We start from the raw sequence: 27,285 nt of genomic DNA on the forward strand, positions 1-27,285 counted from the left end.
AAATCCCAGCACTTGGGAGGCAAAGGCAGGTGGATCTCTGATTTCAAGGCCAACATGGTCTGCAGAGTGAGTTCCAGCCTAGTCAGTGCTTACATGGTGAAACCTTGTCTATACATAATACATACATACATACATACATACATACATACATACATACATACATACCTAGAAAGACAGACAGACAGACAAATAAAGGTTGTTAAAGCCCTGGCTCTTGCACTGGTCTGGTGACTCACATTACTGTGCCTGAACATAGGGTTATACCTATGCCACTCAATTGTTTCAATTGAATCACATAACGACCTTCCTTCCTTCCTTCCTTCCTTCCTTCCTTCCTTCCTTCCTTCTTTCTTTTTAAAGATTTATTTATTTTATATATGTGAGTACACTGTCAGTCTCTTCAGACACACCAGAAGAGGGTATCAGATCCCATTACAGATGGTTGTGAGTCACCATATAATTGCTGGGATTTGAACTCAGGACCTCTGGAAGAGCAGTTTTAAACACTCTTAACCACTGAGCCATCTCTCCAGTCCAAAGAGAAACTTTTGACTCTTTACTGGGGCAATAGGAAAGGCACTCAGAGGGCAAGACCACAGCCAATCAGACCCCAGTCAATTGTGAAAATCAAAATTTGTTTGAAAGGAGAGTGCTTGAACTAAGAATGCAGTAGAACAAAGTTCTTACTCAAAAATAGCCCTCTAGGGAAGTACTTTCTGAGGCATAATCTCAAAGGCACACAGAAACCTCTTATCTTAGTTATGGTTTTACTGCTGTGAACAGATACCATGACCAAGGCAAGTCTTATAAAGGACAACATTTTATTGGGGCTGGTTTACAGGTTCAGAGGTTCAGTCCATTATCATCAAGGTAGGAACATGGCAGCATCCAGGCAAGCATGGTACAGGAGTAGCTGTACCATCTGAAGGCTGCTAGCAGAAGACTGGCTTCCAGGCGGCTAGGATAACAGTCTTAAGCCCATACCCACAGTGACACATCTACTCCAACAAGGCCACAGATCCTAATGGTGCCACTCCCTGGGCCAAGCATATACATCACACTTCTGTAACTGTGGCATAAGGGGGCTTTAGGCTACATCTTGAACTTGGCATCAACCAAATGATACTGGCTTTGTAAGCAGGACAGATATGAGAGCAAGTCGAAAACGAATGCTTGCATCAAGGTTCTAGAAAGGCTGAGCAGGTGAAGTCTAGGTTGCAACGAAGAGCCCAGTATGCTGGGAGATGCCAGGACCATGGGATGGGCACCAAAGAAACCTGCCGCTATGGAGTGGAGCCAGCTGGGGCCATGGAGCTGCTGGGTATGGACAGTGACCTCACTGATTTGGGTCTTGCTTTGGTCAATCTTTTCTTGCCGTGTACCCATTGTTCCCTTTTGGAATAGGGGTGTTTGTTCTACACTACTGTGTACTGGACGTATGTGGCCTGTGTTTTGATTTTATAGAGGCTCACAGAAGAAAGGTTGACAGGAGTCTCAGAAGACCTTTTGGACTTCCAGCTTTAGAAGAGTGTTAAGGTTATGAAGCCTTCTAGAGATGGTATAAATGCACTTTGCATTATTGGATGAAGATGAGCCTTTATGGGATAGTGGCGGAGTGTTACAGTTAAAGGGACATGCTTGATAAGGAGTAGATCTTTGATGGCTGATCTTCATTGGCAGCTTCACTAGATCTGGAATCATAATGGAAGCCCATATCTGGTTGCATTATGAGGATGTTTCCAGAAAGATTTGTTTGTTGGTTTGGTTTTTTGAGACGGGGTCTCTCTGTGTATCCTTGGCTGTCCTGAAGCCTGCTCTATAGACCAGACTGGCCTCAAACTCAGAGTCACCTGCCTCTGTCTCCCAAGTGCTGGGATTAAAGGCATGCACCACCACCATCCAACCGTTTCCAGAAAGGTTTAACTGAAGAGAGAAGTTTCACCCTGAATGTGGGTGCCAATATCACATGGGGCAGAGTCCCTGGTTGAACAAAAAGGAGAAAAACAGCTGAAAACCAACATTCATCTCTCTGTCTTCTAACTATGGATACAAATTGATCAACTGTCTCAAGCTCTATACACTATACCTTCTCACTGTGATGGACTGTACGTACCATCAAACTGTGCCAAAAATCACCTTTCCTTAAGTTCTTTTTGGAGGTGTTTTGTCAAATCAATAAGAAAAAGACCTGATCCACCAGGACTATGGTCTGAGCCACCAAGCCTGGTTAGAGGAGGAGGAGGAGGAGCAGGAGGAGGAGGAGCAGGAGGAGGAGGATAGAGGAGGAGGGGGAAGGAGGAGAAGATGATGATGAAGAAGAAGATGAAGAAAGAGGAGGAGGAGATGAGGAGGAGGAAGGAGAAGAAGAAAAAGAAGAGGAGGAGGAAGAGGAGGAGGAAGAGGAGGAGGAAGAGGAGGAGGAAGAGGAGGAAGAAGAAGAAGAAGAGGAAGAAGAAGAAGAAGAGAAGAAGAAGGTGGTGGTGGTGGTGACTGAGACAGGTTCCCCTACTCCCAGACTGGTCTGGAACTTACTGCACAGCTGTGGGTGACTTTCTGTGGGTCCTCTCTCTGCCTCTCAAACGCTGGGACCACAGAACTACATCACCATGTCCGGTTTATGGGGTTTAGGCTGCTAAGCATTTTTAAACACTAAACACATAACAAACTCACTGCAGAAACACTCAAGCACTACGGCAGAGTATTTTAAAAGGAGGAAAGTCCTTCAAAACTCTTTTGTACTGATTAGGGTATCTCTTCAAGCGATTAACAAATGAAGACAAGAACCAGACATGGCAGCATGTGTCTGCAGTCATGGTGCTTGACAAGAGGCGGAAGCAGAAAGAGCAGGAATTCAAGGTCAGCCTTGGTTGTATAGCAAGTTCTAGACCAGCCTGGAGACCCTGCCTCAAGAGACAAAAACAAAACAGTACCAACTGGCTTAAGCTAAGGGGGATTGTAGGGCAGATAAGGAAGGGGTGAATTTGGTTTCAAGGGAGGAGGCCTAGTCAGGCTCAAAGAATATGATCTAAGCTAGACCTCTCTTCTCCTTTCCCTACCCCCCTCCCCTTCTCTCATCTCCCTTCCCCTTTCTTCTGTTTCCCTCTCATCTTGTCTCTTGGCTCTCTTCTAAGTAGCTTTATGCACAGGTGTCTTCGAGATTTCAAGGCAGGACTAACATTTCTAAGTTTCTCTCCTCCCAGATTCTAGTTCAGCATGGGAGACCGTGGCAGACTGTCTTCCACAGAAGGCAACACTAGTGGCTCCCACCTCACCTGCCCTTCTGCCATGAGATCTTGTCACTGCCTCAAAAGTCACTACCTCACTCCCCGGTCCTGGGTCTGAGCTGGTGTTAGTAACCAATTATACCTATTAGACATAGAGCCTCTGGGGGCTCAGTCACGTGAAGCCTTGTAGCTTCCACCATGGTCTCCTGCATAGTCTCTCTCCAGATCCTTTCTTTTGATAACTTTGCTCCTGTGAACCTAGCTGCTACCTGTCAAAAGCTTGCACCACACACAACCTGTGTGTCTATATGCTGTGGCTAACAGTTCCATCCCTCTGGTGGTGTGACCAAGCCAGCTCAGTCAGTCAACCGGGTCTAAAGGGAGGGAGGGAGGATTGAAAAGAAAAAGGCAATTAGACAAAATTATAACATGCCTCAAGCCAGTGCTGAGGCTGAAGTGCGTTTATTTTTTTTTCCAGTCTGCTTTTATATCATTCTAGGTACATACAAAGAATATGGTCAGTCCTAAGTCATAAAGAAAGTAGTTAAGGAACAAACAAAGCATAGAAGGAAGGTCCCGTGATTACCATATCCAGAGTCTTAACAAGACCCATCAGGACACAAAGAACACAGTCCCTAGTTGTACTCATCTTGAGCCTACTTCCTTGTCCTAGCCAATGTCAAATTCCTGCCAAATTCCTAGAAGGTGACCCTAAAAGCTCTCCAAGGGTGGTAAATGTCCACCTGTGGTGGTTTGAATAAAAATGGCCTCCATAGGTCCATAGGGAGTGACACTATTAGGAGGCGTGGCCTTGTTGGAAGAAGTCTGTTTCAGTGTCTACCTGCTGCCTGCTTAGATGTAGAACTCTCAGCTCCTTCTCCAACACCATGTCTACCAGAATCCCATCATACCCCTGCCATGAAGATAATGGCTAAAACTCTGAACTGTAAGCCAGACCCAATGAAATGTTTTCCTTTATAAGAATGGCCATGGTCGGGGTTGGGGATTTAGCTCAGTGGTAGAGCACTTGCCTAGGAAGCGCAAGGCCCTGGGTTCGGTCCCCAGCTCCGGAAAAAAAGAACCAAAAAAAAAAAAAAGAAAAAGAATGGCCATGGTCATGGGTTCATTTCACGACAATAAAACCCTCACACCACCTTATATTTTCAGTCTCGTCAAAACTGGCTGGAGCTTGACGATTGGATAGATTGCTTGTGAGCAAGCCTCTCTCTTCTTTCCTGGTGCTGAGATCACAGGCCTGTGCTGCTGTGCCCGGCTTTATGTGGATCCTAGGGACTGAACTCATGCTTGGGTGGCAAGCATGTTACCCACAGAGCCATCCCTTCATTTTCACGGTTTCCTTTCTTGGATAGCTATCAGGAGGCTGAACTTTGCACAGTGCCTAAGGTCGTGTACATTTATAATAAGGTTTACTGAAACTTTTAAGCTACCTTCCAGAAACTTCTTTAGATTCCTGCCGTCTCTCCACAGTGCACAGAGCAGCCCTTTCTTCACACTGCGTCAGCATGGATTATTACCAACTACAAGGTGAAAAAAGATTTCCAGTTACCGCTTTAATTTGAATTTCTTTGATTACTAGTGGGGTCAGGGACCCTCTCGTATCTATATTGACTATCATTACTTCTTTCTTTTCTTTTGGCAATATTGCCTAATCATACCCTTTGACCAATTTTTATATTGCAGCATTTGTACATTTTATTATTGATCTATGAAACCTTTTATATATGAGAGGGCTAATCTTTTGTTGGTCATCTATCTTACAGACATCTTTTGTATCTAAGTTTACATAGGGGGCACTCAAATCAGATAAGCAAAGGCCTCAAGAAGGCACAGTGTGAGCCCTCAGATGCAGAAGGCACCTGGCAAGAGAGTTTAATTAGAATTTAACTCGAATAGCTACACAGAAAGAGAGCTCAGACTCAAGAGAATAGAGAGCACAATGAAACTGCCGTAGCTGGGAAGAGGCTACGTCTGGCAGCCACTAATGCCTCCCAGCAGACTCCTCTCTGGAGAGCCGCCCTTGTGAGCAGAAGCTGCCTTCCTTGGAGGATAGACACTCCTAGGAGGCCTGACACCAGTGGCTATGTGGTAGGAGGGAATAAAAAACCTAGCCCCTCAACTCAAGGAAAGATGGATACTTGGGTGCAGGGGCTGCTCCAGTGACTCCCTGGAACCCTGCTGGGTGCCTCAGAGGCCACCCTTGCTTAGCTCTTCTGATTCGGTGGTTTGTGTGGAGACCTAGAGGGCAAGCCTGCCCCAGTCACAGCCAGAGGTGCATCCCACTCTGCAGAAGAAACCACTCTTCTGCCCACCAAATTTTGCTTCTGGGGACCTTGTGCAGGAGTCAGAGCTGTACAGTCAGGAGCAGGATGGAAAAAGACAAAGAGGTAAGAAGGGAAGATGGTTCTCTCCAAAGCCAGGCTGTGAATGGGGACAACATTCTCTCTGCTGAGGGAGATGGGGTGGGGTGTTGCTCTTGGCTGCTCTTCTACCACAAACTGACACCCCTATTCCCTAAGAACACTTCTCTCATGTTCCCTGAGAGTTTGATGGATTTATTCAATCTGTTACTTGTCACCCATTGTTACCGTAGTGACTGATTCACGGTTGTCTTAGTATTCCTATGACAAAACACTATGAACAAAGGCGCTTGTAAAAGAAAGTGTTTAATTGAGCTTACAGTTCCAGAGGGTCAGAGTCCATATTGGCCAAACAAAGCACAGGAGCAGAAACAGCTGAGAGCTCACATCTTGGTCAGCAAGTAGGAGGCAGAGAGAGAGGGGCGGGGGAGCACACTGGAAATAAGCTTTTGAAACCTCAAACCTCAGTCCACACCCCCACCCCCATGACAGACCTCTTCCAACAAGAACACACCTCCTAATCCTTCCCAAACAGTTCCATCAACAGGGGACCAACTGTTCAAACCTATGAGTCTATGGAGGTCATTCTCATTCAAACCACCACAAAGGTATAGAGGTCAGTCAGAGCCAATAAAATGCTGGGGCTGCTGGGAAGGGAACCAACCAAGCAGGTGGGGAATTAGGGCATCACAGCTGCTGTTTTTGTCTCCTGTGGGGCTGGAAGCTAGTGGCAGCTGTAGGCAGCTGGACTGAGAAGAGGATGCTCTTGACATCTGGGCCTGACTCAAACTGAACTAACTGACACTCGAACTAGCACATTAGCAAAACCAGCAGATTCAATGCTTTCTGAAGACAGTTTGAAGAGGCCTCGCATAAGTCTACACAGACATGTGTGGTATGAGCTCAGCGGTTTGCATGGAGACCTGGAGGAGCCCAGCAAGCCTGCCTCAGTTGCAGCCAGAAGTGCATCCCACTCTGTCCTCTCTACTGCTGCACTAGGTACTGACCAGTTATGACCTATCACCAGTGAACTCTGCCAGAGTGAGGGGTTCACTATGGGGACAAACTCATGCTGCTATGAACATCTGGGTCAGTGGCCAGTTCTCTGGGCTCTTCAGATAGTCTTAGCCCTGAGGAATTAATTTCTTTTCTCTGGGATGGAGCATAGGGTATCTATTCTAGGCAGAAGGAACAGGGTCATCTCAAATCCATATCTATGTGGGGGTTAGAGCTTTTTGCTTTGCTGTTCCTCGGGGGTTGGAGGCTGGGTAGGAATTCAGGTCTTGAAAAAAAGGCCTCTTGATATTTGTCCCTGGGTGGCCTGAATCTTGGACTCTCTGGAGTGCCAGTTCTCCATCCATAGTCTAGACAAAACCTGTCCTCTCACAGGAACCCCAGTGTGTAAGGTCTACAAAGCAAATCTCAGGGCCTCTGTCTTGTCTCCTTCCTAAGCCATTGCTGGCTTCTGTGCCTCACCCTGCAGCAAGTGTCACGCTGGGGCCAGAGGGAACTGGTGAGACATGAGAGGATTTTGTGTTCCCCAACAGGAGACAACATACACAGAAGCCCAGACCCTGCCTAGCAGGGATCCCCACGGAGTGTCAGTTAACTCTGCCAGTGCAGGTGTGCGCCAGGTACTGAGTGGCTGGAGGCCAGCATGCATGAGGAAACAACAGCCAGTTTCGTCTCTTGGCCCTGATCCCAGCCTACCCAACCAGACATGGAAGCTCACCCTTGTCAGGTGCAAAGGGGATGAATGCCAGACAGAAAACCAGCTGTGTCTTGAGAAGGGAAGATCAATGTCGGAGTGAGGGGGTGTGTGCTGAGAGGAGAACCACAAGGACCGAGGTGCGGACCCCTGGGGAGCTCATAAACAGTCCGTGATTCAGATTAGAGCTGTGACTCAGGCTGTAGAGAAAGCCTGTGAAGAGGTCAGGCTCAGGCTAGGGTGGGAGAGGGGTGGAGGTGAGGAGAAGTGGCAGAGGCAGGCTTCTGTGTAGAGTGGAACTCTGCCAGGGCTGAGGAAGCTGGGAGGGGAGACCTTTGGGAGGCAGGTGCAACGGTGTGGGGGAGTGCCCACTGGGATCTGAAAGAAGATAAGAAACACCATGGGAACCGTGGGATATGTTCATGGCTCTGTCTCCCTAGGGATAGAGTATCTAAAATGTTGTCTCTGCATGAACCTCAGAGGGTGCCTCCCCACTCAGCCAGCCTCCTACCTCGGATGGTCAGCTCCACGCTGGCCACCTGTTCCCACCAATGGGTGATATGAGTAGCAGGGATCATTAACTCAAGCCATGAACTCACTCTGCTTCCCATACATCTGGCCGGATAGAAGCCCCTCCTCCACGTCCACTCCCCAGCCTCTGGGCCTCTGCCCAGCTAAGCATTTCTCTCCCTTGGAAGGAACACACTTGCCCCTGACATTCTAGGCCTCAGGTCCCAGCACATACTCAGGCACACACATTGCATGGCCTCTTTGAGAAAGAGGCTCTGCTGGGAGGTCAGAGGCCTGAGTGTCACTTTGGCTTCTGCTGCTCACAGACCCGGTGGCCCTAAGCAACCTATATCTTCAGAGCCTCAGCTCTCTCTCTCTCTGGGTGAATCGAGAATAAACTGCTTGCCCCACCCCCAGGGATGAACTAGACAGTATACAAGGACGTCTGTAAGCCCTTGTAGTACTGCTTACACTGTGTGTGTTTTTCTTCAACCACCTAGCTCTTTGGAGCTCTGACAAAATCGTCCAGTATGAACACACCTCTGGACTCTCACATCCATGACCGGGTCCCAGGCTTCTCACTCCCTGCAATGGGAAAAGCTTTGCCGGAAGCACAAGTTACATTCACATCCTCTGTGTGACCAATGGGGAAATGAATCAAAAGAGGAAGGAATTTATCAAGGCTAACTTCCCAATGTGGTAGGCTCATAGGCTCCTGGAAATCTTCCCAGAAGATAATCCATTAAGAGCTTTGCTCAAATACATTGCTGCATGGAATTGCTATGACTCTGTCATACAATTTGTCAGGAGACAGGGGAAAGAATCTGATGACTTGCTAGGACACCCTCATCCATCTGACTTCCTACTCTCCATAGGTAGATATTATCATCTTTGGTGTAGGGGATGGGGCCGAGGGGAGGTATGTACCACTTCAAACCAGCTATGCAACCTTAGAGTTAGGCACTGTTTGAGCTGATGAAAAAATGCCTTTCATGCCCTCTCTGAGCCTCTCATTTACCTCCTGAACAGCAATCTGAGTGAAAATGGTCATAAACTCCAAGGATAATGTCTCTCTGTGTATAGCATTCCACCTGTTTCTTGGATAGATGAATGAATGAGGAATGAATGATATTCAGTAAGATCCACAAGTTCATGTTAGCTCTTCTCTCCTCTCCTCTCCTGTCAAGTGTATGTTCTGGAGAGCCTGGTTCCTGGCCCTCTGTCCAGTCAGGCTTCTCCGATTTGCCTATACCAAAGCTAAGGATTAGGGGAGGGTAGTGGGGAACTTGGGGTCTGCACTTCATGCCCCGAGGCTCAGGCTGCCCTCTAAGTTTCAGGGCATGGGCAGCAGGTATGCATTCCTGTTCCCACGGGGCTGCCTGGCTTGGGAGAGTGGCCTGGGTTGCAGCCCCACGCTGACCTGCTCTTAACCCCCAGCAAAGTTATACAAACTCCTCCACGCTCTGCTGACAGCTGGGCCACCATGGCTACACAAGGCGAAGTGGAGAACAATGCTTCTCCTTGTGCCCTCAACCCTTCCACCTCCCCACACCGGGCAGAGAAACACAGGGGGCAAGCAGGAGGGGCACCTGGCTCAGATTTCAGTCAGGCCTGGAAACTGGATCTTTCTCCCCATCAGAACTATGGAGCATGAAGGAGGAGGCTGGAGCCTGGGTCTCAGCAGGGGCTCACTTTCTCTCCTCCATCCCTTCAGCAAATGCACCAGACCTCATGGTGATGATGGGAAGGGAGGGGTCCACACAAGAATAGGAAGCCTGGGTCTAGTTGTGCTGTGGTCAAGAAGATATCAAGGGGTAGACTACCCCCCCCAGGGGGGGTTAGAATGCAGGATACAGAACCAGAATTCCCACTGCAATCCTAGTCTCTGACAGGCACCTACCAGTCTGACACTCTATTTGCCCATCAGTTCAAGCAATGTCTACCTCCAGGGTCATTCTGAGGGGAAAAAAATAAGTTTTTATGCATGCTATACTTACAGGCTTAGTGGGAAGGGAGGTATGTGTGGTCCTTCTTCAGCTTCCCGAGGAAAGGCAAATTGTTTGAATTGTCTAACACAGAACAGAACTACTTAAAGTACATGAAACTAGCTGTCAAAATTGTGAAACATAATCACAGTTTTGATTGCTTTGTGGCGGTATAAAAATTTGCAAATTTTTCATCAGGCAAGAAGAGAAAAACAAAGAGTAACGATCCTCAACCCATCAACTCCTCCCTTTGTGTTTGCATGCCCGTCTGAATTAGTTTGCTCGTGTTGACACATGCTCAGCCTTGCCTCACTTGAGACACACATTTCTTATTCTTCTTCAGTCATTTCGTATTTAGGCTAGAGTTGTATGGTGGTTGGTTCTTTTCCAGATAACTGCCTTTGTTTGAAAACAATGTCAAAGAGTCTCTTCTCTCTGGCAGGCTGCTGCCGCCATGCCTTTATGAAGCCTCTGTCCTTCTCCTTCGGTGACCTCTCTTCTGCCTCAGGATCTGCTTCTTCTTTTCCTTGGTTAAGTTCCTGGGAGAGAACAAACAGGGGACCTTCAGTATCTGAGTGAGTTAGAGGACAGTGACCCGGCTGAGGTGTTTCAGCACCGGGGACAGCGATATTCACAGCTTCACTTCTTGAGGCTCCATTTCTTCTGTGAGAGAAGGAAACACCTGAGTAGACTAGAGGTGAACAAGGCCATCTTTGAGCTCTTACAGTTCGAGGTTCCATTTCAAGTTCACCTTCCTTTGCTTTCCCCTCTCTATCCCTTCCTTCCACCTTTGTTTCCTTCCCATTCCCTTTCTTGATAAGGAACTGGAACGGTAAATAGCCCAGAAACTGCAGGAACCTTGCTCTGAGTAATTAGCTGACTTGCCCTGATGTCTCTGGCCACCTAGAGTTATTGAATAGGGGCTGGCACAAGGCTGAGTTATTGTAGCTAAGAGTCAGAGTCTTTCATAATGGAGAGGAGGGCCGCCTTGCTCTATGCAACTGTGCGATAGCCAAGTTCCATCCAAGAGCCTTGCTACCGTGTCCCCCACGCAAGACACAGCATCCCAGATGGACCTATACATACAAAATCTTCAGGAAGGGCCAAACTTAGCAGGAGCACATAAGGAATATCTAAAGTACAAAATCCAGAAGCAAAAGCATACCATTCCATGTGACTTGTGTAGCCCAGGGTAGCCTCAGTCTTGCTAAAGAGCCAAGGAGGACCTTGAACTCCTGATCCTCCCGCCTCTACTTTCTGAATCCCGAGACTCCATGTGATGCTAGGAACTGAACTCAAGGCTTTGTGCATGCTAGGCAAAGCACTCTACCAGCTGAGTCAAATATTCCTGGCGTTCACATTTTGAAATAAGTTTTTATTTTGGTAGCAGAAGAAAGGTATGTAGATGCTGGTGCATGTGTGGAGGTCAGAGGGCAATGTTCATAAGTTGATTCTTAAATTGGTTCCTTCCCTTCTACCAAAGATTGGGCTCTAGGACTGAACCAGGCTTTCAGCCTGCTCAGCAAGCACTTTCACCCACAGACCTTCTTGCTGGCCCTAGCTGTACTAGTAGGAGAGAAGCCTTGGGTTCAACAAATCCACCATAAATTCCATTCTCCATTTAGTGGATAGTGTACAGAACAGAAATGGGAAATTTTTCCTAGGGAAGGGAATGTATCCAGTTGGGCCCATGCAAAGTGCTTCCTTGTGTACTCCAAACACCCTGGGGTCTCATCTGTCCCTCCTCAGTCTTATTCAGGCACTTCCCCCTCTCTGCTTCTGTTCTTTGCCTCTCTGAAGCACCTTAGTTGTTTGGATGGAGTCAGACTTACATTCCCTTCAAGCTCAAGAACCACCTTCTTGATTTAGAGGTGCTTTGGAACCAGACGAGCCCCCAAAGAAGTCACAGAGGTTAACCACTTCTGATGGCTAAAGCACAGAGTGAGAAAAATACATGTCTGGGGTCACACAGTAAGGTTTCTCCTTAGTCAGATAGCCCATAGCTCAGGTATTAGGGATCTACGCCCAATGTTCATAGCACCAAGAAGCCTCTGCCTGTCCCACAGGCTTCTAATCTGTCTCTGGCAATTCCAGTCTCCAGATTCTTAGTCTATGAAATGAAGAGGTTGGGCCAGAATATCTGCTATAGTTTGTACATGCTCGGCCCAGGGAGTGGCACCTGTTGGAGAAGGTGTGGCCTTGTTGGAGTAGGCATGTCACTGTGGGTATGGGCTTTAAGACCCTCATCCTAGCTGTCTTCTGATGAAGATGTAGAACTCTCTCATAGCTCTGCCTATACCATACCTGCCTGGATGCTGCCATGCCCCTGCCTTGATGATAATGGACTGAACCTCTGAGTCTGTAAGCCAGGCCCAATTAAATGTTGTTCTCATAAGAGTTGCCTTGGTCATGGTGTCTGTTCACAGCAGTACACCCCTAACTGAGACAGTATCCTAAGGCAGTATGTGAGGTAGAACATACCTGTTATCACAACACTTGAAAGGTGTAGGCAGGGGGATCAGAGTTCAAGGCCAGTCTCAAACACATAGTGAATTTGAAGCTAGTTTGGGCAGTTTGAGATACTGTCTCCAAAAAGGATCATTCCAAGTCTCTCTCAGGATGTAAACTTAGTTTATTTATGCCGTGACCTCCCAGCCTGTCAGACCAAGGCCCTTCTTCAGTAATGCTGAGATGCTAGACAGGATCTCAGAGCTTCCTGCTCCTTTTCATGGGGTGGGGGTGGGGGTGTCACAGGCATTTCTTAGAGATCTCCCTTCCTTATATATACTTCCCTGGGGACCAGGTATGGTGCTGATTCGTCACTCTGCTCTGCCTCTGTGCTGGATAGTTTTATGTCAACTTGACAAAAACTAAAGTCATTTGAGAGAAGGGAACCTCAATGAAGTCTACAAGCCATAGGCAAGATTGTAGGGCATTTTCTTAGTGATTGATTGTGAAGGGCCCAACCCACTCTGGGCAGTCCCATCCCTGAGCTAGTGGCCCTGGGTTCTATAAGAAAGCAGGCTGAGCAAGTCGTAAGAGCAAAGCACTAAGCAGCAGCCTCCATGGCCTCTGCATCAGCTCCTGACTCCAGGTCCCTGCCCTGTGTGAGTGCCTGTCCTGACTTCCTTCAATGATGAACAGTGCTGTGGACATGTAAGATAAACACATCCTTTCCTTCGTACCTTGCTTTTTGGTCATGGTATTTCATCATAGCAATAGTAACCCTGACTACAACAGCCTCTCTTTTATCACACGACACAAGATGATCTAAGACCCAGAAGGTGGTGTTATTCCCTTTACTTTTAAAAATCAATGAGTTTTTGGCTGTGCCTGATGGTGAGTACCTTTAATCCCAGCATTAGAGAGATAAAGGCAGGCAGATCTCTATGAGTTCAAGGCCAGCCTGCTCTACAAAGTTTAAAATTTTATTTATTATATTTTATGTGTATGAGTGTTTTACTTGCATATGTATCTGTGAACCATGTGCCTGGTACCATCAGAGGTCAGAGAGGGCCTTTGGATCCCCTGGAAGTTAGAGGCAGATTTGAGCTGTGGTATGAGTGCTGGGAATTAAACCCAGGTTCTCTGCAAGAAGAAGCCATCTCTTGAGCCCCTCCTTGTTGTAATTTGTTCATTCATTCATTCATTCATTCATTCATTCACTCATTTATAATTTCTCTGTGTAGCCCTGATTGTCCTAGAACTCACTGTGTAGACCAGGCTGGCACACACTCAGAGATCTGCCTGCTAAAGACATGCGCCACCCCATCTGGCTTCCTCCCTATGTTTTTAAGATGAAGAAACAGCTGAGGTAGATGGCCATGTAGGACAGATGGATTCTCTTTGATCCTAGGAGTCCCAAAGTGCAGAAGTGGGAACAGAGAAGGAAGCTGTTCTCAGGAGGTTTGGGCTTAATGTGTTAGAGGGCTGTACAGGGGGAGGGAGCTGGAGCTCACACTGGGTGGGCGATCAAAGGGTTTTAAGGGCGAGTGAGTAAGGGTGGGGCCAGCAGGTGAACCGCATCGGGGATGCTCAGAGATTCCTTTAGGAGAAGCATCTACTCAACAGAGAGGAACAGAGAGTTACTATTTATATTTCACACTTTCTGGCTCTGACTGAATAGGGGTCTCATTTTGGTGCTGGTCTAGAGCTCAAAGGATGACTTGTAGGAGTGGCTTCTTTCTTTTTACCATGTGGGTCCTGGAGACAGAACTCAGGTTGTCAGGCTTGGTGGCAAGTGCCTTTACCCACTGAGCCCACAAGTGTCCTTTTAATAGGGGAAATCAAGTCTTGGGCTTAGACCAAGGAGCAGGGGACAAGACTCAGCAGAGATCGAACGACATGAGGCCTCTTGCCTCTGTGTGTGTGTGTGTGTGTGTGTGTGTGTGTGTGTGTGTGTGTGTGTGTGTGTGACTGCATTTGTTGTTATGAGACAAACTCATTATGTAATCCAAGCTGACCTTGAACTCTTAATCTTCCTGCTTCAGTTTCTTGAGACCTGGGCTTATGGTTCTGTGCCACTACGTTCGGCTGTTTTCTTTATTTTTATGGTTACCTTCTATCATGACAAATCAATCTGGCTTCCCGATTGTTGTACGATGCGAAATTTTAGTTTAATGTGTTTTCGCCCTTTTTGGTTTTTGTTGTTGTTTTGCTTTTGTTTTGTTTTGCTTTGCTTTGAGACAGGACTTCTCTGTGTAGTCCTGGGGTGTACTGGAACTCTCTCTGTGAGTCATGTTCAAGCCTAGCCTCAAACTTGCAGAGACCCACCTGCCTCTCTGCCTCCCGAGTGCTGGGATTAAAGGCTGCCACCACCACTACCAGCCTCCTTTTCCCCTTTAAAAGGAAGTCTTGTAGCAGCCCAGGCTGATCTTTTGTAGGCTACTCATTATGTAGCTAAGACTGGCCTTGAACTCCTGATCTTCCTGCCTCTCCCCCCTTCCAAGTGAATTACTGAGAGAGTTTGTAAGAGACTAATCTATTAAAAAGACCTGCATCCAAATAACAAAGAAATCTAAAAGTCAACAACAAGAAAAAACAACCTGGTGGAAAAGTGAGCAAAAGGTTTGAACAATCTTTTCCTCATCACAGGCTATACAGATGGAAAATACACATAAGGAAAGAGGCCCCGCCTTCATTAAAGACCTACCAACCAAAGGCAATCAGGAGACGCCACACACCCCACAAGTATGAACGGAAAAAAAACCCACTGGCCACGAGGAAGGAAAACAGCAGGGGCCTTTCTTCACTGCTGGTGGGGGATATGAACTGCTTTGGAACAGGTTGGCACAAACTCAACACACTATACCTAGAGGTGGCACCCCAGGGTGCTTACCCAGCAGAAGAGAGACCTTCTAAAATACACGAAGCACATGGAAGCTCATAGCAGCTATAGTCAAAGCTGACCAGACGCAAAAGTAGCCAGACACCCTGCACCCAGTGAATGCATAAACTACGGCAAATCCAAACGATAGAATATTATTCGAGGTTAAGAAGAAATAGGGAGATCAGGTGTGGTGGCACATGCCTTTGATTCCAGCACTCAGGTGGCAGAAGCAGGCAGGTCTTTGTGAGTTCAAGGCCAGCCTGGTCTACACATATAGTTCTAAGCTACATAGAGAGACCCTATCTAAAAGAGAGAGGGAGGGTGTCAACAAACTTAAATGCATACCACTAAGCAAAAGGAACATCATCATCATCATCATCATCATCATCATCATCATCATAATAATAGTAGTAATAATAATAATAATAATAGTATACTGTCTGATTTCAACTAGACAGCATTAAAAAAAAGCAAAACAATGAGCTTACACACACACACACACACACACACACACACACACACAAGCACAGTTGGGAGGTAGAGGCAGGTGGATCTCAGTTTGAATCCATCCTGGCCTATATAGTAAGTTCCAGGACAGCCAGGACTACACAGAGAAACCCCGTCTCAAAAAAATCAAAAGAACAAATTTAAAAAACCTTACAAGGTAGCAGAAGAAGAATGAAAAGCTGGGGCCAGGAATTTTTTTTTAATTCTTTTTTTTTTCTTTTTCTTTTTTCTTTTTTTTCGGAGCTGGGGACCGAACCCAGGGCCTTGCGCTTCCTAGGTAAGCGCTCTACCACTGAGCTAAATCCCCAGCCCCAGGAATTTTTATAGCAATGAAATAATTCTGTGTAATGGCGAGCATGAAGTAATATGTTTATCAAAACTCACATGACAGGGCTGGGGATTTAGCTCAGTGGTAGAGCGCTTGCCTAGCAGGCGCAAGGCCCTGGGTTCGGTCCGCAGCTCCGAAAAAAGAAAAAAAAAGGAAAAAGAAAAAAGAAAAAAACCTCACACGACTTCACAGTAAACTGGATTGAGTTACTGTTAACATTTCAGCACTGACTCACCGTCGCAGCAGAGGTACCACAGCAGTGGAGGAGACTCGAGTAATGTGGACAAATTGGGCTGAGCCCAGCAAGCAAACTGCCTCCTTTGAAAATAGTCTTTCAATAAAAACCTGACTTGATGAACTTTAAGAGGTTTGTCTCCTGCTAATGATGCTTTAAGCAAGAACCACGGGCAGGTTGTGCATGTCCAAGACACACTCGAAAACTTCAGAAAAGCACTCTGTGCAACAGACAACAGCAGAAAAGCAGATGGGCTCATCCACATAGTCATAAAATACTATGCGGCACTATTTAAAGCACACATGGGGCTACACACACTTTGAACGAGTCTCACAAACCCCACGCTGAATGCAACAAGTGCAAGCCAGTCCTATGCGATTCCATGTTTTTCCACGTTTGTAAAAACTCAAGATTCAGCTATGCCTCTGAAAACCAGGAAGAAGCTTATCTGGGAAGGCAGTTTGACATGTCAAATAGGGTGTGGGGACTTCAGATAATGTTTCTTCTTCTGTACACAGGACGTGCAGTGTGTTCGTGTTGTGAGGCCTCGTTTGGATGCTTGCTCCTGTGTACTTTTCTCTGGGTGGAGAATATATTCTTGTTCTAGGGCAGGTCTAGGGCTGGGGGCGTGGCTCAGTGGGTAGAGTGCCCTGGGCTCCACCCCGGGCTCTGCATAGAGCAGGAATGGGGGTGCACGTAAATTGGGTATATTCATACAATCCAAACCGATGCAACATGTTGAGAGAGCAAACCATGGCTTCATCCATTACACAGCGGAATTCACAGACACAGTCCAAGGTGAAGGGTTCGAGACATAGAGGGGTCCCCACTGCAATAACTTTTGAGCTTGCCGTCCCATTTGAGGGGTGCCAGGGAAAGAGTTATGAAGAAATCTGGGGCTAGCAACATTCCATGCTGCAAAGAGGTTTCCACAGTGGTGAGGGTGCAGATGAGGTTGGGTGACCCATGGGTGAGTGTGCATGGTAGGATAGTGACCACATGGGTTAATGTGCATTCAGAGACTGGTGACCCATGGGTGAGTATGTGTGTAGGGTGGCGTGCCATATGGGTAAGTGTGTTCATGAAAATCCATTAGGCTGCATTCTTTTTTTTTTTTTTTTTTTTTGGTTCTTTTTTTTCGGAGCTGGGGACCAAACCCAGGGCCTTGCGCTTCCTAGGTAAGCGCTCTACCACTGAGCTAAATCCCCAGCCCCTAGGCTGCATTCTTTTTTTTTCTTCTTCTTCTTTTTTTCGGAGCTGGGGACCGAACCCAGGGCCTTACCCTTGCTAGGCAAGCGCTCTACCACTGAGCTAAATCCCCAATCCCTAGGCTGCATTCTTAAGATGCACATACTTAGAAGTTTTGAAATACATGGGGTCTCTGGGCTTGGTGGTACACTTCGGAAATTCCAGATCTCCAGAGACTTAGGCGGGAGGATTGGGAATTCTAGGTCAGCCTGGGCTACATGGTGAAATTCTGTCTGGAAAACAAAAACAAAAACAAAACAAACAAACAAACAAAAAACCAGCCAAACAACAACAACAAAAACAAAAGTAACTCATGTTTGGCCAACATTGTGAAAAATGAGAGGAAATGGGTCTCCATTTTAGGTGGGAGGCTCTTTCCAGGGCCTCCTGCCCTAGATGCTGGCTTCTGTGTCAGCACCTTCCCACTACCAATGGCCTGAGGCCCCAAGGTCAGCCCGTGACCCACCCTTATCTGGCCTTAGGATCAGGGGGCATCAGGCTTAGGGGGTCAGTTACCAGATGCCCGCTCCATGTCCCCAGGGCAGCTCTGAGTCCTGCAACCTGAGGCCTCAGGGTCAGGAGGGTAGATTCCTGCCTGAGTCTCTACAAACAAACAGGAGGCAAGGCTTATGGAAGCCACAGGGTGCACGTGTGACCTGCCCCTGCCTGTTCAACCTTGTGGCATGGTGAATTCTCTTCAGGGTATCCCCTGGCTTGTCCCTATCTTGGACCTGGGCACCAGCAGGCATCTTCCCAAGAGCTCTGCATCCATCTGGTCCTCACAGACTTGTCAACACATTCACTGGTACAGACTCTGTCTTTTCACCTCTCCACATCCCAGCCCTACCTCTGCAAAGAAGAGGAGTCATCTGCCTTGACTCACCCTCTTGTAGTGGGGAGTTCATGCCATGGATGTTAGAAAGAGCAGCTGGGGGCAGGGGTAAAGCATCTGAGTAGAAAGGCACTTGCTTAGCACAGACAGAGCCTAGATTAATAGCCAGCACTGTCACAGAAAGCAGAGGGGAGGGAGGAGGGCTGTCTAGGACAGTGCATCTACTCTATGACTCTTTCTTTGGTTTCGCGGGTAAGTGTACGTGCAACCAAGTCTGACGACCTAAGTTCGATCCCTGGGACCCACATGGTAGAAGAGAACAAACTCATACTAGTAGACACACACACACACACACACACACACACACACACACATGAATGAACAAATAAAGAAATGAATAGAACATCAAAAAACTTCCTATACCAGTTTATCTAAACGTATGCAAATATGTACATAGTGCATAGACATGCTCTCTCTGGAAGGCTCCACGGTAAGACAACACCCTAGGCGTTGCTCCCAGTAGGAGCCATAGGGGCTGGGCACAGGGGTAGGGATCCCTTAGCTCTCCACTGTCACTCACCTCCCCCTTTTGAAGGTGCGCACAGTGGCTAGCTAAATAGGCGGGATGCTTCTGAGACTACAACTCTAGTCCTCACACTCCTCTGGCTCTAGAGACATTGGCACGGAGGCTCCCACCCCAGGGAAGATGGGATTGTGGGATACTCCAGTCTAGCCAACCTCCTCAGACTCCAAAGGCCTCAACAGACATCAGCCATACACAGCAGCACCTGGTCCAGGTGAGCCCAGCACATGCAAGCCGGCCATCTGTCCAGGAAGAGGTTGCTGAAAGGTCATCCTGCCCATCTTAATCTCCACACAGTGCTGCCTCCATGGCTCCTCTGATCCTGTGTACTTGAACCACCCCAGAGTCTGGAGGTTCTTGCTTGAGTCTAGCCTGCATTCCTCCTTGTTCTGCCAATAGAGTGACAGATTGTGTTGGGGGTGGGGGGGTGATGTTGACTAAGAGCCACAGTGAAGTTCCTACAGCCCCTCCCCAAGCTCCTAGGATGATGTCAATCACCCTACCAGAGCCCCACACTTTTCCATCCAGAGTCCAGGCCCTTAGCTGGTGATTTACAGAGGCAGAGAAGCTCAGCTTCAGGGGTTGAAAGCTGCATCACAGAGATGTTTACCCAGACCAGGGCAGAGACAGAGGGCATCTACCAACACTCCTCCTGTGTAAGCACGGCTCTTCTGCCTCCTGGATTGCCGAATTCATGCTACACTGTGGTTCTTCACCTGCCCTATTCCCCTTGGGCTCTCTGCATCCGGAGACTCCAGGGGAGACGACCAGGAAGTGTAGGCTCCTGTAGACACTTGGGACACAGCCACTGGCTTTTACCTGTCTTCCATCGTCTGGGTGAGATGATGCAGGGGTGAGAGGTGCTACTCGAAGAAGGAGGGCTCCTCCAGGGCCCGCTAGAACTGAGGAGAACGGTTTAGCCTGCTTTCTTTTCTACTCATTGGCTCATTCCCTCATCCATTCACAACCAGCGGCTCCCAGACTTCACAGAGCACGTCCAAGGAAGGCCGGCAGGGAATAAGCTGGAAACCCCAGACATACTCCCTGGCCTCAGGCACTAGACAGTGCTGGAAGACAGCACTCAGCTGTAAGTCCAGTGCATTAGACTTGACCCTGCGGCCCTGGTGGCTCCAGACATCCCCTCGGATGAGGGTCTGGCCCTTTGTCAGTTCCTTCACTTGTGAAACAGCGGGTTGTACCAGGGGCATCTAAGGCTTAGGAACATGAAAGGAGGAATCAATTCCATGCCCTAAGATAGTGCTCACAGCACTGGCCCCATAACCCTTCTGCACTAAAGTTGTGTTGCCTCCACCCCCACCCACCCCAGCAATCCCATTCCAAAAGAGAGGCCATGTGAGGCCCTAGTTCGTGAGGGGGTACAGCTGAGGGCTGTCACCTAAGCAAAGGATCCTGCACTACAATCAGTAGTGTGGAGACTCCTCCTCCTCCTCACTGATCCATTGTCCCCAGAGATTAAGGTCTTCACTGACAGGGGCTTCTTACATCCAGAGCCTCCCTGGACCAGTTGCCCAATTCAGCCTGTACCCTCAGCTCCAGCAGGACTGCGGAGCCAGCAGCATCTGGGTGGAGGCCAGGGACTGTGTACTTCTGTCCACCTGGCAGTTTATGTGTCGGGCTGCCCTCCCATACAGTTAGAAGGGTGAAGAAACACTGGAACTAAAGGGACAGCTGTCACAGCTCCAAGAAATTGCCCCTGGAGCCGAAGCAGTTCTGCCTGACTGGACAGATGTGGGCCACAGCTGTGGGTAGCACACTGGGGCCTGTGCATCTTCCCGTGCCAAGTACGGCTCTTCTCCAGGAGTCCCAAGGCCTCTGTTTTTCTAGTGATCTCATCATGAGATAATCATGAAAGCTTAGTGGCTAAGGCAGGCCCTGTCCAAGCCAAGCATTCTTCCCATATCCCTTTGGTTCCCCTCCACACCAGCCCTCAGGGCTGTGGCCCTCCCTTGGGTCCACAGAGAAGGAAGGGCAGTTCAAAGGGGCTGAAACCAAGGGGCTTAACCAAGAGACAGGGTGTATTTTCCAGCCCCTCTCCACGTTGGTTCTTGGAATTAGAAGGGGTTGTATCTTTGTTCCACTGCTTACATTTAAAAAAGGGGGCCCAGAGACAGAGAAGAGACATGGTCCCCGCCTCAAGGGTTACACAGCAAGATGGAAGCCATTTTGTTGCTCCAATTGGGTTTCCTGGGGACTCTCCTGGGCTCTAGACTACATCCAGCCATTCCCCGCAGAGCCACACAGCAGAACAGGGGGCTTGCCCTTCTCCCCACCTTGATCTCAACTCTGCCTGGGAGAAGCCATGGTTACCATACTTGAGGAAGCAGTTCCTGGCCTAGGGGCCAGAGGTCTAGGTTCTAACAGGTCAATAACAGCGAGCTGGGGTTTTCAATGTTCTGAATCCTGGAAAACAAATAAGACTCAAACCACATTCATTCCCTCAAGCCACGAGTGGCTTTCTGCCTGCAGATGATACTTTGTCTTTTAAAAATCTATACTCTCCAGGACTGGATCTAGTTTCTTTTATTAGTCTGGAAAGTTCTCCCAGGCCAGAGCTGGTCACTCTCACCTGAATATAAGTTCTCCTAGTATGGAAACTGTGTTTCTTTCATGTGACTGGGGCTGCCCAAAACCAGTGGGTAGTGAATGTTATGAAGTTAGCTATTTCCAAGAATACACCCCTTAGGGGCTAGCTCCCTAAAAACATGTCCCCCCTTCAGACTGAGTTGGGCTCCCACATCCCCATCCAGCCTACCCTTATCCTGAGTACAGCTGATTCGGTCTTTCTCCTAGAATGAATCTTTGGGTGACTGAAACTTCCTCTACCCCCTCGCCCCATCTCCAACTGGGGAGCTGTCTCAGAACAGCAAGGCCCACAGTCTTCCTCCCTCTGACTGCCACCCCCACTGGGCAGCCCAGCGCCCCCTGACCCCTCGGCCTTCCATCATGGGGGATCTATAACATTTACAATCCCCACACAAAAGCCCCTGAGAGCCGAGGACAGAATTCATCTTCCCAACTGACAAGCCCCGTTAATTAACGACTTAGAAATCGATGACGAGGAGGGACAGGCAGCAAATGACACCTCATCGTGGGCCAAGAGAAGGGAGGAAATGTCCGGGGACTGGTGGACACGCACCGTGGGGCTGGCCCAGCGCCTGGGAGAGCCACCGCCCCCATCTGTCTCTGTCACTTCAAAGGCCATCGACTACCTTCCAAGCTAGAAATTCTCATTTCCCACTGTGGCAGACTCTCAAGAGAGAAGGGTGAGGGCTGCACCTGAAGAGAGTAAGAAAAGTACTTTAAGGGAGACCTACTGTGCGCAGGCATGGTGCTGGATGTCCCTCATACTTTACGGGCCAGTGACAACAGGGCAAGGTAGATTTCTTATTCTCTCACTTTAGAGAAGAGACAGTCGAGCTGTTGGTTTAATGTTGGGTAACATTGGAACCGCTTTTAATATGCCTGCTGTGGCAGAGGAAAGAAGGAAAGAACTGGGTTTGTGAGAGCAAAAGTCTGAAACCAGGGTCAGTTAGAGGGCTCTGTGGGAAAGCCTGGTGAGACCAGTTCAGTCTCCAGAACTCGTGTTGTGGGACGGAAGAACCAACTCTTAAAAGTTGTCCTCCGACCTCAACACATTCACGTGGTATGCATTTGCACCTACACACACTCGTGTGCTTGTGAGCGCATGCACACACACACACACGCACACGCACACACACACACACACACACACACACACACACACACACACACCCCTACCTGCATGCACGGAGAGAGAACTAAAACCAGTCTTCATCCCTGCTATCAGTGTAACATCAGACAAGTTGCCTGATGTATTTGAGCCTCAGTTTCCTTGTCTATAGAGAAAGGAGAATGACCCCTGTCCCCTCACTGTGAAGAGGGCTCCATCTCTCCAAATGAGCACAGATGAAAATCAGACATGATTTTCTCACCAGCGGCCTTGTCAATCATGCCACCTAGTTCTGGGTGATGGCAGATGACATGGGGTGAGGGGCAATGCTGGAGAGGAGAAGCCAGTGGGTGGGGCATGGGTGCACCACTGAGGAGTCAAGGGTCTGTCTGCGAGAGGCTCAGTATTTGTGTTCCAAAATTTGGAATTAACAGGACTAGGGGGATTCACTCAATTGTAGAGCCATCTACTTAGAGTACTTGAAGCTTTGGATTTGAGAGAGAGGAAAAGGGAGGGGACAAGGGGAGGGGGAGAACACAAGATCACATTAATATCGCCTGGGTTGTAGGATCAGGAATAGATCACTTGTAAAGCATATGTAAAGACCTGAGTTCAGTCCTCAACATCACACACACACACACACACACACACACACACACACACACACACACACACACAGGGGGGCGGAGAGAAACATGTACACACAAACACTCCTTCAAGTAAAGAGTGACTATAACTTGGCACATAGTTAATTCTCAAGAAAAAGTTAGAACACTGGCATTTTTCTATCCTTTCAACTCTTCCAATCAGATGCAAACTGAGGGATGTGGATGAGGAAACTCCCCTGACCCCAGGCTCACTGTTCAAGCCCCTGAGGAGAAAACAGGCTCCTGTTCTTGGAGAAGAATCTGCAGATGAGCTTCAGTACATTCCCACCCATTGCCGTGTTAGCAAGAGAACAGAGTTCCCTGGGAGGCCAGAGGTTTTAGCTAGAGCTCTGTCCAGCAGACAGCCATGACACATGGGAGTCACAGAAGCAGGAACAAAGCAGTCCACCCTCCTGTGTACAGTGATTGCAGCCACAACTGCTTTCTGCCAGGCAGAGCTAGGCAGAGTACTAGAGGGTTTCTGGGAACCTGGAGTCACCTGTGGCTGCTGGAGGGGTAAGAATAGGGCAGGACAGGAGTCTAGAGGTACTAGGTTGAATGGAGCCAGCTGGAATGCCACCCCACATCAGGGAGTGTGGGGCCTCAGCTTACCTATCTGTGAAACGGGTCAAAGGAGATATATTAGAGAACGAACAGGGCAAGAGGTCTATCATGAGTAGAACAAGTTTGCAAGGCGGTTTCCTTTCTCCCTTTTGGGATGGCTGTAAACAAGGTACACATATAAGTTTGGCCAGGCTGGCAAAGCCAGAGCCCTGGACACTCCTGTTGAGGTATAAAATGAGTATCTGTGGTAGAGAACAGTGTAGAAGTCCCTCAGAAGGTGACACACTATGACACAAACCTGTAGTCCCAGCATTCCAGAGGCAGGAGGATTTCCAGCTTGAGCAACCTGCACTAACAAACAAACAAAGCCAGGTGTAGTGGTGCATACTTTAAAATGGTGCATTTGGAGATGTTGGCAGGAGGGTCAGTGATAAGTTCATAATGAGTTCAGGGCCAACCTGGGCTACATGAAACAACATCTCAAAAGAAAAAAAAAAAAACAAAGAAAATAACTGAAATCAGACTCCAAGTAAAGCTCGTACCCCAACAGTCATTGAAACATTATTCCTAATAACTAAAAGACAGGAATAACCCAAGTGTCCATCAGCAAAAAGTAAGTAGAAACGAACAATATGATCTATACACACGATGGAATACTATTCAGCCACCAACAGGAAGGATGTTGCGACATATGCCTGGGCAAACCTTGAAAACATTATATGAAGCAAAAATAAGCCAGACACCAAAACACAGCTACTGTGTTGATTCCAAACATGTTAAACCTATGAAACAGGGGAACTCACAGAGCCAGGAAGCAGATGAGAAGTGTCTAGAGGTTTCTGAGAGAGACTGAGAGTTGCCACTTAGTAGGTAGAATGTTTAGAATATTGAAAAAGTTGTAGAACTACAATGTGGTCAGGCTGCATGGCATTTGTGGCACCTAATTAATATAATTTAAAAATGGTCAAAATGGAAATTAAATGTTATATACTTTTATCACAGTTGAAAAAATTAGCAATTTGAAAATGAAGGAACAACAGAGAGTACTTTCCAGGCCATCAAGCAGTCCTGCCCTGAGGATACCTTCTGAATTGAGGAAGGGTGCACTCCTACCCAACGCCCCCCACCCCCAGCCCCTTCATCTACGCCAAGCCCCCTCCCAGCCCTTCTGTAGCCATTGAGCGGAAGTGGCCAGCCCAGGCCAGCCAGGGCCTCCCTTTAGAGCAGATGGCTTTGCTTTTTCCTGCTGGGTACCCGCTCACTCCAGGCCCCTTGAAGAAGAGACCTTTCCAGAATCCGTCATCTCACCGGAGCCCTAAATGTCGAATTTAAATTCATACTTTGTACCACCTTTGATTTCAAAGCGGATTACACCTCTCGGTGAAAGGCGGGCTCGTGGGCCTGTGCGGCCTCTTGGGCCTCTGCTGGGCTCTAAGCATTGTTAACTCCTTCCAATTCATTAGGTCTAATCCCGGCAGCGCTGAGTAAGGGGTCCTGGGCCACCCCGCATTCCGGCCATATGTGCCCATTGTGTCACTCCCTGGCTAATCCAGCCCTTGAGAGGGACTGCGGCCACCAGATCCTGAGGCGAGGGCATCCTGGCCTGTGGTGACGTAACAGGTTAGGGCTGAGAGACCACAGAGCGGGCAAGTTGGGGAGGCAGACAGACATCACTATGTTGTCCTGCCTCTTCAGGTGGTGTCTACTCTCTCCATACACTACCAGTCTGTGGTCACTCGTGTGCAGCGTACCGTGTATTCACAACCTCAAGTGCCCACTGGCACACTCACCGCCCTCGGGGCTGAGCCAGAACTACACCCTTATGTCTACATTGGCACACGCACACTGTCCTTTACCCACACATGTGCTTGGCATCTCTCTCCACACATTCATGTTCACATCCGTGTGCCCTTCATATAGCCAGTGTCCCAACGCCACACCCCGAGGACACTCTTCCACATATCTCCATCCAGTTTCCATACAGTCCAGTATAATACACACTGGACAGGAACAACTCAGAGAGAGAGCTTCACTTTGGCTTACAGTTTTGATGGTTCCAGGCCATGACTGGTCCTGTTGCCCCAGGCCAGGGTTGCTCATCCTTCTGAATGCTGAGACCCTTTAATACAGTTCCTCATGCTGTGGGGACTCCCCACCCCAACCACGAAATCATTTTCGTTGCTACTTCATAACTGTAATTTTGCTGGTCTTATGAATTGTAATGTACATAACTGTTTTCCAATGGTCTTAGGTGACCCCTGTGAAAAGGTCATTTGACGCCCCCTCCACCAAAGTTTCCATCCCATTGGTTGAGAATGATTACTCTAGGCCTTTATCGAGTTAGCACAAGGAAGTGTGTGACAGAACAAAATACATCCTTCTGATGGAAAGGAAGGGGGGATGAGGAACTGCAGTCTCACGGCTGTGTTTATTGTTTTTGTTTGTTTGTTTCTTTGTTTGTTTTGAGGACCTGCTCCTAGTAACCTGAAGATTACAGGTGGAAACAGATGGACCTGTGGGTGGTGTTCCAGTTCCAAGCCATAACACCCTGACTATCACACTCGGGGCCTAGACTCGGAATCTCAGAGCCCTGGGACTACATTCCACGTCAGATCAGGGGGACCTCCAACTAGGAGCTGTTTCAGCATCTTCGCTGGACACCCCAGATCTCCATCCTGGAACTGAATTTCCTGTTTCTTCTATAGGTTTGTGAGTGGGACTGTGACCTCTTCCTTTGCCGAGTTCTCCTGGGCTGAGCTAGACAGAAAAGAAGTTACTGCGATCGCTCGTGGGTGGGGAAAAGGGGCTCTCTGACCGGGGAAGGGTCAATTTGAAGCCCATCTTCTTCACTGACCTTGATAGTACGCCCCCCTACACACACACACACACACACACACACACACACACACACACACAAATACACACACACACAAATACACACACACACACACACACACACACACACACACACACACACACCACCTGTTCACAGTGCTGCCCCAGCCCACCAAGAGAGCCCAGGACTCCCAGAGCCATGAAGCCACTTGCTAATTAATTGTGCTAATTAGCAAGGATGAAGCTGAACATCTGGACCCTCCCACAGGAGAGCCTAGACCCTCAGGACTCACAGGACGAGAACAGGTGCCCAAAGGCACCTCCATCCTTCCCGACCTGGGACACTTTCATCAGTACACAGCATCCCACGTACACATTCTGAGGACCCTGAAGGGTAAGAAGTCAACCAGGAGACTCCGGACCCTTAAACTGTACTCCCGCAGAAGACTCCCATCCAGTCTCCCCTGTAACAGATTGAAAGGACAGAGCTCGTATGCCTGGGGCAGGAAGGAACCCCTGCCTGCAACTTTCACCCATCCTCTAGCCAGTCCCCTACTCCCCCTTACCACCCTCCTCCCCACTCACTGGCCTCTCTGTGTGAGTGTTCCGCAGGATCTCAAAGGCAAGTGTTCTTACAAGGCAAGATCAGAAAGATGTCCT

This window comes from Rattus norvegicus, chromosome 10 (genome assembly GCF_036323735.1).
Source record: "Rattus norvegicus strain BN/NHsdMcwi chromosome 10, GRCr8, whole genome shotgun sequence".
NCBI classification, from domain to species: domain Eukaryota; kingdom Metazoa; phylum Chordata; class Mammalia; order Rodentia; family Muridae; genus Rattus; species Rattus norvegicus.